This window comes from Perca fluviatilis, chromosome 9 (genome assembly GCF_010015445.1).
Source record: "Perca fluviatilis chromosome 9, GENO_Pfluv_1.0, whole genome shotgun sequence".
Taxonomy (NCBI): Eukaryota; Metazoa; Chordata; class Actinopteri; order Perciformes; family Percidae; genus Perca; species Perca fluviatilis.
Genome location: NC_053120.1, coordinates 28411501 through 28425978, shown reverse-complemented (window position 1 = coordinate 28425978; position 14478 = coordinate 28411501). Strand labels below are relative to the sequence as shown.

Here is a 14478-nt window from a genome sequence, read left to right as displayed (position 1 = left end):
CGGAGGAGTTTTGGGATCCTTAGTCAAAATAGACCGGACCAGCAATCAATTTTGGATAACCCTCCAAAATGATATGTAAAAAAGGGATGACCCTCCCCAACATTTTATTGATGCCTTCTGTACTGGTTTGCGCTTGGCAAAGATGTACAGATGCTCTTTTTTTTTTTTTACAGCCATGACATACGTGACTAAACATCTGCATTCTCATCTTATGCATCACACTCCTCTGTCATGGTGGCCATTTCAGTAGATTTACTCACTAACATTGTTGTGGAAACACAATAAGCATGGAAACTACATGCACACTTCCTGCATTACTGCATTACTTCAAATACTAAGTTACTCATCTAGTAAACTAGTATTTACATGAAATAAAACAATAAAACATTGAGACCATTCAACAAAGCACACTGGTTGCTATGGACTCGTCACTAGGCTTCCTCAGTCATTGTATATTTTAGCATATAGGTAAAGCTGCCAAAGCTGAACATTATCTAAAACTCCATTTTTCAGATGAGCGTCAATTTGGGAGCTTGCATGCTACCACTCCTTCCTTCTCAAATGCCTAGAAAAGGCTGTCATTTGCACAATTTCACAAATAATCACCGGGACCGAAAGGATATTTGAGTCGGGTATGGCTGCAGCCTGGAGACCTCCCGTCTCATGCCATCCCGGCTGGTGCTGTCCACGAGCTTCGACTTTTCAAAATAAAAGCTTGCGTCTGGTCCGCTATATTTTCGTACGGTGTTTTGGATGTTTTTGGACTAAACAGTATGGCAATCATGGTAATGAATACAATTATTTTTTTCAGCAGATGTCTTAGTTACAACACGATAGAGCTAGCAAAGCACTTTTGTGTTTATATGTGTGAGAGGGATTTATTGAGTTTGGGAAATCCAGCGGTCTCTAAAGCTACAGCTCAAATTGTCTGGCTGACTAAACAGGGAGCAACCCATCTGCTAGCGATAGGGGCCGAGACTGAGAGAGCTACATGGATAAATATGCACCAAACAAACCACTTTAAAATGTTGCTGTTCTCATGAATACAAAAGTTGGGTGACCCTCCCCCCTACACTAAAAGTAATTGGATGACCCTCCCATCAACAAAGAATAAAAAGACATGACCCTCCCCTATTTTCCTCCGGTGGACCACTCCATTAATACCGAACGGTTCCTTAGAGCACCTTTAAGGCTTTCTTCTTTATAAAACGTGTCGGACATCATCACATTTTTGTATACATTTTTATTAATTTACATTAGTAAGCTACAGGACAGCGTCTTTCAAAACATGACCTGCGCGAAAGAGAAAAAAAAAATGAATGCGTCAGTTTACCCAGCACTTCTGAAAATGCACTTCCAAATGTGTCTGTCAAGGACCAAGCAGTATAGGCAAGAACACACGGTTGTTGTTCAGAAAAGTAGGCTTTATTTTTGCCAGCTATATCCATTAAAGTTTCAAACAAAAATACTTAGAAGTGGGTCTTTAACAAAACTGAAGTCAACATAACAATACTACCAGCTACCTTTTAACATAACAAAACCCGACCTCCAGAGAGACTGGAGAGAGGGGTACATATACCCCAAGACTAGCCTACCCCCAACACAAAGGGAAGAAAATTTAACTTACTACAATTACCAACACCCAAATTAAACCCCACAACCAACCATAAGAAATTACTAAAGAAACAAACATATGGGCTGAAATATGTGGCACCAGAAACTGAATTTGAATCATTTATATTTGAATTTGAATTGCTAAACTTGAATAATTGCATTGAAAATGAATTTGAATCACATAATTTGAAATTGTATTGTTTAATTTGAATCATTGCATTGAATCTGAATAGTATAATTTGAAATTGAATTTATTCCTTTGGAACTGAAGTCCAACCAAATTTGATCCTCACTGAAAATTCAACTCTCTATATATTTTCACATTCAGTTCTCACAATTCAGATTCAGTTCTCACAATTCAGATTGAAATTACTGTGACAGACATCCGGGTATTTGGAGGATGAAGGAAGAGCAATTTATTCAATATAAATGAATAAATGATTCCAATTAAACAATACAATTTCAAATTATGTGATTCAAATTCAGTTTTTCAATGCAATTATTCAAGTTTAGCAATTCAAATTCAAATATAAATGATTCAAATTCAGTTTCTGGTGCCACATATTTCAGCCCATACAAACACTACCCAAAACCCAATATTAATCTAACCCAAACAAATTATCCACATGCTGCTGTGTTGTTAAGTATTTTGTAGTTCAGAGTCCCCCTGCCCACTGCCAAGAGTTGGTTCCTTCCACTTCCTGTGGTGGAGTATAAAGGACAGTTTCAAAATCCAACTCTCCATTTGGCAGATGGCTCAGCAGCAGCAGCAGACAGGTATAAATCACTAACAGTTTCAATCAAATTAATACTAGTATTAACCAAAATGCGTGCACTCAGATTGGAAATGTTAGCATAATTTGTGAAAAGAATAAACATATCTAAAGAAAATGTGTTTGTAGTTATTTGTAAAAATCAAACCCATTACCCCACTTTAAATGCTGGCGGTGGATACTAGGGCCGTCACAGTGTCTCTGTCCCCAGCACATTTCAAACCAAACTGACGCCCATGGACAGGATAAATGACAGCCTTATCATTCCTAATGACCTAATTAATTCTTATTAAAGCTCCAGCCCACCTTCAAACTGAGCAGAGGTCTAATCAGCCAGAATAACTGAAATCACCTGTGTGGGTGTTTGGAGGCTTTAATGACCATGTCATTAAGTTATCTGAGATCCAGTAAATAAAAGCTTGTCAGGCCATAGATAGATAGATAGATAGATAGATAGATAGATAGATAGATAGATAGATAGATAGATAGATAGATAGATAGATAGATAGATAGATAGATAGATAGATAGATAGATAGATAGATAGATAGATAGATAGATAGATAGATAGATAGATAGATAGATAGATAGATAGATAGATAGATAAATATTGTATCAGTACAAGTATATTGTAGAACAGTAGATGTTTTTTGGTTTGTTTAACCTCTGACCTGGATGACTGCGAATCTCTTCTTTATTTTTTGTATTAATTGTTTTTGGTGGCGAGTGTTTATATTTTATGCAAAATACTTCTCAGTTGCGAGTCAGATATGTAATCTTGGATATTGTTGTCTAAGAGGTATTTAATGCTTTGTGCTACTGTAATGCAGGGATGACAAAAGGTGGGAGGAAATCAGCGAGGCATAGCTAGCAGCCTGAACTCCTGAGGGGAATGGGTCAAGCCCATTACACCTTCCAAGCTGGGCATTTCTCCAGGAACAGGAGAGATGGTGAAGCGTTGGAAGAGAGATGTAAAGAAAAGAAACAGCTCCATTCTGGCCACGTGCTCCCCTAAACACACACGTTTACCTGTGGGGAAACGGTTGACAGCAGCTTTAGGTTACCAGTCTACATATATACTCTCATTAACTACTGTATGTTGGTGGCAGCAATTCCTGTCAGCTAAATTGTATCACTGAAAGAGTCGGAGTATCGAGCAAACCTGCTGAAAACGGTAAGAAGGCATCTCTTTTGCGGAACTGGCCCTCTGAATCCAAGAAATGCTCCGGATTGAAGATATCTGGGGTCGCCCACTCATTCTTATCAAACAGCACAGATGCAAGGATTGTAAATACAGCTGTGCCCTGGAAAAACAGGCATAAGGGGTTGATATCAGCTGTGTATAAATCATTTACAAATTACAGCTTGTCAAAGCTGGGTGAGTCTGGTAAATTGTCCTTACTTTGGGTATTAAGTATCCTCCAAGTGTAGCATCTTTACTGCCCATTTTGGGGAACCCCAGGGGAACACTAGTTCCAATCCTTTGAATCTCATGGATGACAGCGTCAGTGTAAGGCAAGTTGGGTCTGTCGGCCATGGTGGGCTGACGAGACTGTCCGATTACTCTGTCTATCTCTGCCTGGACTTTTTCTGAGTTAGGAAGCAGATTCATTGGACATATACACTTGAAATAGCACAAAACCATCTATAATCTTCATGAGAATACTCATGTGCCCATTGTGATTAATAAATTACTAACCCTGTATTTCTGGGTAGTGCATCATGTATATGAGGGCCCAGCGTAAAGTGGTGGAAGAAGTATCTGTACCAGCCTCCAGCATTTCGAGGATGCCTACGAGCATGGATTCAACGTTGAAGCCAGCATGGGGATCCTCTTTTTTCTATCAATGACATCATACATTGTGCTGTGGATTGTGCATTTCGTCCTCCATCACTTACATTGGAATAGCATTAGAAAAAGATCTGTCCATGGCTTGTATAAACATAAGGAATGATTACAGCAAGCAAAAACCAGTACGTTTTTTAAATTTATTTTTTTACTATTTTTACTGTACGGGTTGAATTTGTTTTAACCATTTTATATAAATTCAGGCTTAAAGTTCTGCATAATAAAGGGCATTCTACTTTGAATGACAGGTTAGCTGCCATAACAGGAGGCGAGTGTAGACTGTAGGCTTCATTCAGCCGGGTGACGTCATGGAGACTACTACGTCCCTATTTTATGCAGTCAATGCCAAAAACATGTTCATATGGGAACCTGCTGATTGTTCCATGAAAAACGTGAACAATTGTAAAGCTATCCTTTGCCAGGATTCCGGTGAGCTTTACTAAAAATGTGGAAATATCTTACCTTCTTCATTTCTGACAGGTATGCATCAATATAATCACGAGGGTCATCAGGGTTCCACTCCTCTTGGTGCTTCTCTACTTCCTTTTTCAGGAAAATCATGATCTCCTTATAGTTGGCATGTACAGTCTGGTGAGGTCCAGGCAGGTACTTCATTAAGCCCGGGAAGGCATCATACACCTGTCAATGGGACAAACTCAGATCAGCTATAGACCAACAGCACAGTTTGTTGTATGATCACAACATGGTAGTTGTGTAAGATCAGGAATTACCAGAGTTTGAGTTGAGCCAGCGAGCACAAAGATCTCGTTGTCCAACTCTAGAAACTTCCGAAAGTTTTGATCACTGTATTCAAAGCGATGTCCGAAGAGCACAGACGAGATTATGTTACTCACTCCATTTGTTATGATGTAGTGGGGGTTGAATGGTCTTCCTGGGAATACCGTAAGTTAAATTCAATTCAAGTAATGATATCACATTAGGATGTAAAATCAGTCAAGTGAAATAAGAGATGAATCTCTACTTGCCTTGTTCCTCTTTAAAGGCTTCACAGAGGAAGTTGTTTTCCTCTTGAATGTATTTTTCCAGTGACCTCTGGCCCTCTCCAAAGTAACGCAGGTGAGTTATGGCAAACTTCCTCTGCTTCTTCCACAGGTAACCATTGCTCAAAAGTAAACCTGACGGAATGTAATATAAAATTATTTACAAAGCAAACATGTAGTGTTAAAAGTTGATCATTTCTGAGCACATACATTGAAAATAACATTGTTTTTTGTTCTCTTGCACTATGTTGATTGTGGAACTTTATATGTTGTCTTGTACGCTTACGCTTCTCTCGGCCAGGTCGCCGTTGTAAATGAGAACCTGTTCTCAACGGCCTACCTGGTTAAATAAAGGTTAAATAAAAAAACAAACAGCAAAATACATTTTCTGTAGGCTACCATGCTCTCAACATAGAAAAAAATGAATAAAACGGACATTGAACTGTTTGTTTGTTTGAGTAAAAAAGAAAATGCGGATTGTTGTAAGCAGTGGCGGTTTTTGGCACGGTGAACCGGGCAGCTGCCGGGACCCGACGGGTTCGGTCGGGTTCGGTCTTAATTTCTATTATTTTACACGGGCTCGGGCCGGGCTCGGGCTTGCGCTTGCGCTTCGGGTTGCCATGGTAAATGAGCGGTCAGCTGATGCGTTTCGATTAGCGTGAAATTGGATCCTGAGGAGGTGAAACGGAGGCTGGTCTCTGGAGGACTTCATTAATTTCTTTGTTCCAACTTCCAAGTGGCCTGTAGCCTCCGTTAGTCATGAATATATGATGTTAAAACATGTATAAATGACTAATTTTTTACGAAAGACAAAGGAGCTGTCTCTTTTTTCTTTCTCTCCCTTTTCCGCCGAGTGGTGCGTGTGCCTGCTCGCAGTGTGATGCGCGTGTCCGCGCTATTCTCCGACACTCTAATGACTGCTGATAGACGGCCTTTTGTACAGTCGGGCTGTAAACGGGTTCGGGCTTTTAAAAAGCTATCAATCAAAATGTACTTGTCGGGCTCGGGCCTTTTCGGGCAGTACTTTTAAGGCCCGATTACAACTCTAAATCGGCGCCCCCCTTGCAGCTGCAGGCGCCCTGCTTGCACCCGCTACTTTCACAATGAAATGGACTAGTCCGTAACGGTGCGGGCGGGAAAGATAAACACACGGTGAAAGGGGAGCTGGGAAGTACACAGAGACGGAGAAAGACGAGTCTAAACCTTTCTTTTATGTCAATGGTCTAAACGTGAAAATGAAACAAAGTTACCCAAGTGGCTCAAATAAAAGAAAAAAGCGAAAAGACATGTTTTTGACAGTAGCAGGACCTTCATCAGCTCCCGTGGCTGATGATAGTGGTGGTGGTGTCGGTGTCGGCAGCAGTGGCAGTGAGGACGAGACTCAGGAGGAGAGGGACAGAGATGAGGGAGCGGTAAACAGAACTCCCCTTAAAACACTTTGCCCCTTGATAAAACTGAGCCAAAAACACATACACATATATATATATATATATATATATATATATATGTGTGTGCGCGCGCAGAGAGAGAGAGAGAAAGAGAGAGATACAGTGTAGAGTGAGTCACGACACAAACAGGTGCTCAGTCAGTGTTTGCATGCAGTGTGAGAGGGGGAGTGGCCAGCGGCTAGAGCGGCGAAAGCCAATGTGTGCTTCTTTTACTTATATATTTAATGATATATTTAGCGTTTGTTATCCAAACAACGTCAAACTTGGCACTGCACTTACGCGTTCAAAGCGCGCAAACGCTACGACGCTGTCGTTTGTCGAGTCAAGTCAAGTGCGCCGGACTAACGGTGCAAGAGATGACGCTGCTACACAACACACACACACACACACACACACACACACACACACACAGACAGACAGACGTTCCTGCAATTTATAGATAGATAGATGAAGGATTTGTGCTATTTAGAATATTTCTATAATTTATTTGTACTAGTGCAGTGCCCATTGAAAATGTGCCTGTTTGGAACAGGCAATTACTTGGCCTGTGGTATTGCTGCTTGTAGAATTCATCAAAACCAAATTGTAGCCTACCCCAAAATTACTTACAGAAGGACCCCAAACCACTTCAAATGCAACTCCTCTGTATACCCTACTTAGCCTAGAAATCTAGACGCACCCTAGTGGCAGCAAATTTATTTTGCAGCCAGGGGGGTCTAGGCACTCTCCGTTGACTTGCGAGCTGGAAAAAACAAATTTTGGTCAGGCCAATCACATCGTGTATAGAGTCGGTAGGCGGGGCTTATGGCTGCTGCTGCTGGGAACAGCGGTCTTCTGGAATACTTGGAGTGAAGCTTTTCTTTGAGAAAAGAACAAAGAACGGCACAGAAATCATTCTTAAAAAAGGAAGATGTGTTCGGAGTTTTGCCGACCGGATACGGCAAAAGTTTAATCTATCAACTAGCTTTGCTACCTTCTTCGTTGCTCTGCCTGGTTGTAGCGCTATCCTATTACGTGCAGATAGAATTTGAAAGACAACCGTTTATCCCGCCCCTCGGATTGAGCTCCGTCAATGGTGAGTTCCCAGACCCAACATCTTGATGTGGGTCTGGCTTGTCAGGCTATACCCTACTACTAACTTACTAATTGACCTGACACAGAACGTTGCAGATTCAGAATGTAATCACAAAATATCACAATGAAAATGTGGAGTAATCAGACATTAGCGTCATGGACTCATGGCAGTGCGCTACCCACCGGCCCGTTTTCATCGCTAAACAGCACTATCTGCGTTAAAACCCACCAGAACCGGACCGTTTGCGTGTGTGCGCATGCGAGAGAGAGTGTGCGCAGAGAGAGAGAGAGAGAAAGAGAGAGACCCGATCACATATCTAATCACCACCAGAATTGGACCGTTTGTGTGTGCGCAGAGAGAGAAAGAGAGAGACCCAAGGTGGTACTCCTAACTTACAGATTTACCTGACAGAGAATGTTGCAGATTCAGAATTGAATCACAAAATATCACAATGAAAATGTGGAGTAATTAGAGATTAGCGTCATGGACTCATGGCAGTGCGCTACCCACTGGCCCTAAACAGCACATATCTGCATTCATCAACCACCAGAACTGGACCGTTTGTGTGTGTGCGCAGAGAGAAAAAGAGAGAGAGGGAGAGAGAGAGAGAGAGAGAGAGAGAGAGATGGTGTTGTCTCGTGTCGTATGAGGGGTCCGAGCCCGAGGCGTTAGGCCTACTACTAACTTACAGATTTACCTAACAGAGAACATTGCAGATTCCGAATGTACCGTAATCACAAAATATCCCAATGAAAATGTGGAGTAATCAGACATTAGCATCATGGACTCATGGCAGTGCACTACCCACCTGGCCCGTTATGAGAACTAAACAGCACATATCTGCAATCATCAACCACCAGAACCTGTGTGTGTGTGTGTGTGTGTGTGTGTGTGCGCCAGAGAGAGAGAGAGAGAGAGAGAGAGAGAGAGAGAGACACGGTGTAGAGTGAGTCACGACACAAATAGGTGCTCAGTCAGTGTTTGCATGCAGTGTGAGAGGGGGAGTGGCCAGCGGCTAGAGCGGCAAAAGCAAATGTGTGCTTCTTTTACCTATATATTTAACGATATCTTTTGCGTTTCTTATCCAAACAACGTCAAACTTGGCACTGCACTTACTCCTGCCCGTAGCAAGACACCTGTCAAGTTTGAAATCCATCGGACCAACGGTTCGAGAGATATGCACTTAACACCCACACACACACCCACCCACACACACACACACACACACACACACACAGACAGACATTCCTGCAATTTATAGATAGATATTATTCTTAATATTTTATATTATTGTTGCTCTCTGTTCTTGTTAAATTGTTTATGATTGTATATATTGTTGGGCGTAGAACCGCCCCTGGTTGTAAGTTGTTAGTTGACAACACATGTCAGTGGGGCCGTGAAGTGTGTTGCAGACTACTTTGCCAGGAGAAGAGTGAGTGTCAACTTCCGAGACAAATTAGCTAGATAGCTTGTCCGTCTCTAGAGTGGCGGGGAGACGGAGGGACCCCAGTGCTGCCGCTTGCTGTTTAGCTAGCTATAGCTAACTAGTGGACAGCTGGCTAGCCATGCTTTAGCCATGCTTTAATAATACACTAGTTAAAGTAATTTACTCTGGCTGTCCATCCTTCGTACTACTCCACTGCTTGTTTTGGTTGTCTGCAAAACACACAGTGACAGCTCTTTTGCAATATACATACATGTAAAAATTTATCATGACTAGGGCTTTGACTTTTGCCCAAAAATTATATTCGAAGTTTGTTTGTATATTAATATTAATATTCGAATATATTTGAATATTTATTAATAATATTTTGACCATTAAATGCCTTCAGTTAAAAAAAAAAATTAAGTCAGACCCTGGATTAAACGCAAACAGTGTGCTTTCGACAGGAAGCAGGCAGGTAGAAAGGGGGAGAAGGGACAGGGTGCGGCGCCGGTGTAGGTAGGAGAGACAGCGGAACGCGATGGGAGAAAGACGCCGCTGAGCTGGCCTGGTCCTGGTCCTGGTCCTGGTCCTGGCCCTGAGCTGGTCTGGCCCTGGGCCCTTGAGAATTAGGGGGGAATGCACCGCTACCGAGCCACGGCCGAGAGACGTGCGTTGCTGCGACGTGTAGTTACATTTTGAAATGCGTGAAAAAGCCTCGGAATCTGAACTTAAAACAACGTTTACAAGCAAACGCATTTACAAATAACAATGCCCATAACAGGTTCGAATATTAAGGGCTGGCTAATATTCGTTCGAATATCATTATTTTTTTTAATATTCGAATAATATTCGAATAACGAAGTTCGGAGTCAAAGCCCTAATCATGACCCTCCAGCTATCATGATTTGAATGGTAATGTCCGTTCTACTCTCTTTCTATTTCTATGGCTTCTATTTCTCACTCAGTTGTTCACGTATACTCACCAAGCCCCTTGCAGACAACATGGAAGAGAGGGACAATAGGTCGATCAGGAAAGCTGTCTAGCTGGTTAACAAGAGCCTCTTTGACCATCTTGTATCCTGAAACAAACACCATCCTTTCACTGCCTTTCTTCAGGCTGAACACTGGACCGTACTCCTGAGAAAGCTGCATTTCAAAACAAATAAGAGGGAATGTTTCACAAAGACTTTTTTTATTCCTTCTATATATGAACTATATATTGAATTGAAATGAAGGCAGTTTTTTCAGGTGAAATGCTTAAAAAGACTAAACAATTTCAACAACACTTCATGGAAAATAACTATAACTGTAAAGTTAAAGTTTAACAGCCCCCTGCAACCACTGCAAAAGATTGGACTTGCGTGCTTATATAATACTGTTAGTTTAATCTTGTGCCCACTGTTCCTGTGTTGATGCAGTTTGTGTGTGTGTTAAGGGGAGACACCCCAGGCAAAACCATCATTTTAAAATTTTTTTTTTTTTTTTTTTTTTTTTTTGAAAATTTTTTTTTTTTTTACAAAAAAAAAAAAAAAAAAAAAAACCTTTTTTTTTTTTTTTACCACACTTTTTCTATTTACACCTTAAAATCTTTCCTAAATTCACCAAAAGTTAGCATTAGATAATGCCTCATTCGCATATTTAAACCCATAATTTCAGAAAACTTGTAATACAAAAATATACAGTATGTCTTAATGTAAGTAAATGTAAGTAATTAACTGGGGAAGTTTCATCTTGATATCAGTTGTTTTTTTACCCTATTCACCTGTAATGTCTTGCAAAATGTCTGATATTTTATAATCCATATCTTCAAAGGCCGTTTTCTCAAAATGGGTTTTTCTCAGACTCTGAGCCAGAAATCTCCACTTCAGTAGCATTTACATACACCAGACTTTCTAGTGTCGCTCCTATCTATATTCTGAAGGTTTCAGAGGGGTTTGTTCAGATATCATTCATAGCCTGATTTATGTAACATTTTCTATCTAAAAACGTTTTTTACAATGTTCAGATTTCTCCTCTGGAAATGTATGCAAATAAGTGCATATTTAACAAGATAATGCATCCTTCCATATTTAACATAAAATTTCAGAAAACTTGTTATATATATATATAGTTAGTTGCCTTAATTTAAATAATCAATTGTCGAAGTTTCATGGTGATATCTATTAGTTAATTAATTTATCCTATTCACATGGGTTGTCCCACCTTAAATAGGTGTTTACAAACTAAATAAATTAGAACTTTTTTTCCATGTATTGCCCTGCAGTTTGTCACTGATTAGAAGCCATGTTCTGACCTTTGTAAATTATTTTATGTTGCTAATGTGCTTTGAAAACTCACATACTCTATTTAAGTTAGTCAAAAACCTTTATAGCCTTTTATGGCTATAACTGTTGTAGTGGTGTTTGTAATTGTCACTGTTATTTGAGATGTAAAGTCATTTTCCATGGTGCATTATTTAATTTAAAATGAAAAAAATGTAATGTCTACAACACTGCTTAAACTCCCATATTTAATACAAATGCAACGTTTCGACCCTACTGGGTCTTCTTCAGGCAAATAGCCAGAAGCCAGAAGGTGGGATGTGCACACAACTACTTTTATAATATGCATTATTTAATTTACCCTAGAGAAAAAAACATTGTTTGGGGTAAAATGAATGAATATGCACTTATATCAATATTATTCATTGTACCCATCATGTTGACAAGGTTACTTTATATAAGTGAAACTGCCTATAGGATAATAAAGATCAACTCTTCTCTACCCTACTTAAATCTAAGAAACATCCACGCAGCCGCCACGCAGCTGACAAGCAACAGAAACGCCACACTCACGCCACGCAGGCAGTGTGTAACTGGCCTAAGTAATCTAAAATAAAGCGGTACGGGTCACCTCACCTTTTCCAATGTTTTGAAATCAACTCCTGTGAAGACATTTCCAAAAAAGGCACAGCCCAGGGTCCAGGTGGAAAGCTGTGTGGCCTCCAGTTTCTGACCACATCTGTCAGGAGTAACACTACAAAGCTCAACAACAGACAACCAGTAAAGTCCATATATTCAAAAAGTGCATGAAAAATCATGATTAGTATATTTCAAAAGGCCCTCTGTAAAATCAATGTTCTCCTGCAAAGAGGATGATGTGTGTGTGTCTCATGTTATCTGAGTGAGGAGTGGAGGTGGCTGGGGGAAAATGCTAGCCTGGATGCCAGCCGAACTTAGCCCCGCCCACAACATTCGAGGTCGGGAAGTTCAGTCTGGACTTGATCCGTTGAGGAGCAATTATGCTCGAACAAGATCTGTTCGGACCAATCAAATTGTCGGACAGATGATCAACAGTAACAGAATCAACCACGTCACCAAAGAGCGCCTGGGTTGAATTTGTTTACAACAGATGGCTGCCGCTGGAGAATTGAGATGTGTAGATTCCACCATTGCGTCTGTTACAGAAGATATCAACAGAGTTCATTTTAAAATCCTCAACCGTCTCAAACTAGCTGATGGTGTGGCTGTGACCAGAAGTGGGTAGTAACGAGTTACATTTACTCCATTACATTTACTTGAGTAAGTTTTTGAAAAAAGTATACTTCTAGGAGTAGTTTTAAATCACTATACTTTTTACTTTTACTTGAGTAGATTTGTGAAGAAGAAACTGCACTCTTTACGCTACATTAGGCTACAATGAGCTCGTTACTTTTCTTTTTACCTCTTTGGTATTCTACGGGTCATTGTTTTCATAACCCCCGCGTACGCCTCATTTTAATGTTTTATTTTGAAAGAGAGAGAGACTTCCACTAAAGGCTCTACCACATGTCTGTGTTTCACCAACCAAACGTAGTTGTGCAGTCTCGTCACGTGACCATACTCATATTGATCTCAGCGGCGGGACGGGTTAGCTACCTTACAGTCGTAGCAAAACAAAAATGTCAGAATCAACCGTCAGAAATGCAGACCCAGACGAGGAGGACCACCCCTGGCCTCATATTGAAAGCATGTTTACCTTAGTAAAAGTGCGAAACAGCAGCTACATTACCTTGTTCTAGTTCTCCTGCAGAGCCTGGTAAACAAGTAGAAAGGTTTGGACATTTGTGTTACTTGTGCTTATTTATTTTTTATTTATTATTATTTTATTTATTTTATTTTTTACGTACTTGAATTTACTTGGATTATTTTAATTTAAGCTATTTTGTTAATTTTAATTAATTTTATTAATTTGGATGAACTATAATTTGCCTAAAGATGATTATTTTGTATTTTTGTCTGTCTGATTGAATGCTTGAGTAGTTTTTTCACCAAGTACGTTTTTACTCTTACTCAAGTAATTATTTGGATGACTACTTTTTACTTTTACTTGTATCAAAGGGTGCAGCAGTAAAATAATTAAGTTTTTTAAAATCAGTAATAAAGATATAAGTGGCATTTCACTTCCACCTTATGATTTTACTTATTTACTTACTTAGCTTTTCCTAGCCCCTAACCTTCACCTTAACTATCAAAATATAATCAAATAATTAACTATACTTATTTAATATGAAGCTACCCAGTAGTATATAAAGTAGTTACAAAAAGTTTAATTAGCCCCACCTTTACTTGCTCAAACATTAAAATAATATGTACACATGAATGCATCTATAGTTAAAATCCAATTATTTCAATCCTGAAATTGGCCGTAGAATAAACAAACTAGCATAACTAAGATAACAAATGGAGACAATATACAGTGTACTCCGCTTGGAGTGGATGGACGGCAGGAGTATTTTGATATTTCTGTTTTTCTGTTGTTGACTGATGTTTTGAAGAACAGGGTGCCGCCAAATTTTCCACCAGGACCGTGGACTCTTCCTTTTATTGGTGAACTTCATTGATTCCACACGATTCCACCTACAGATCAGAGAGGTATGTATCAGTTTGTATAACGTACATTTATCACACTTCAGCACTCCTCTGCCAGTAAAAACCAAAGGGGTGATGGGGTGCAATTGGTCAGTCAGGACAGATGACAAACAACTTATCTTGTTTAAGGTGGTTTATTAAAGCTGGAATAATAATTCAAACTTGTATACAAGGACTCTATCTGGTTTGAAAATCCACAGTCAGCCGGCCGCTGTTACTCTGTCTCTTTCCACCCCAAAAAGAATGCAGTTTCAACATTCACAGTCAACATATGGAAAAATTTGCAAGCTATCATGATTAGTTAATACGGAATAGTGACCTTAGTGCCTCCTGGTTGGTCCACAGACTGGACGCAGTCTTCCACTATATGTGTGTGTGTGTGTGTGTGTGTGTGTGTGTGTGTGT

At 40.0% G+C, this 14478-nt stretch overlaps 1 pseudogene; it reads right to left on the bottom strand.

Annotated features, from left to right (window-relative positions):
* Positions 1-2933: 2933 nt before the first annotated feature.
* On the bottom strand, positions 2934-12385 carry LOC120565128 (annotated as a pseudogene).
* Between the last annotated feature and the right edge of the window lie 2093 nt (positions 12386-14478).